This window comes from Lupinus angustifolius, chromosome LG20 (assembly GCF_001865875.1).
Source record: "Lupinus angustifolius cultivar Tanjil chromosome LG20, LupAngTanjil_v1.0, whole genome shotgun sequence".
Classification (NCBI taxonomy): domain Eukaryota; kingdom Viridiplantae; phylum Streptophyta; class Magnoliopsida; order Fabales; family Fabaceae; genus Lupinus; species Lupinus angustifolius.
The window spans coordinates 12565625-12566053 of NC_032028.1; positions in this window are offsets into that span (position 1 = coordinate 12565625).

Consider the following 429-nt stretch of genomic DNA (forward strand, 5'->3'; position numbering starts at 1 on the left):
ACGCTCGAACTGGTTTAGCTCTTCTTGCATAGATATACCCCAGTGTACATCCTCAATGGCCTCATCAATGGTCTTAGGCTCAATCTGAGATACAAAAGCTACAAAATTACAAAAATTTCGTAAGGAACTACGGGTTACCACTCCCGTAGATATGTCACCTATTACTTTGTCGATTGGGTGAGCTTTCTTGGTTTTCCACACTGCTGGCATATCTGAATGTTCCTGAGATCTGGTTTGACCTTCTTCATAGGTTGCTTTTTCATTATCCACGTCTTTTGAGTATACTTCTTCTAAAGCACCTGCAACATCATCAGACACGACCTTTCTCTTCTCTTTTGGAGAAGATTCGTCAATTGTACATGGATAGACTCTTCTACTTGCATTAAATATTTATTGAAGAATCTAAAGGCTTTGTTATGCATCGAGTAC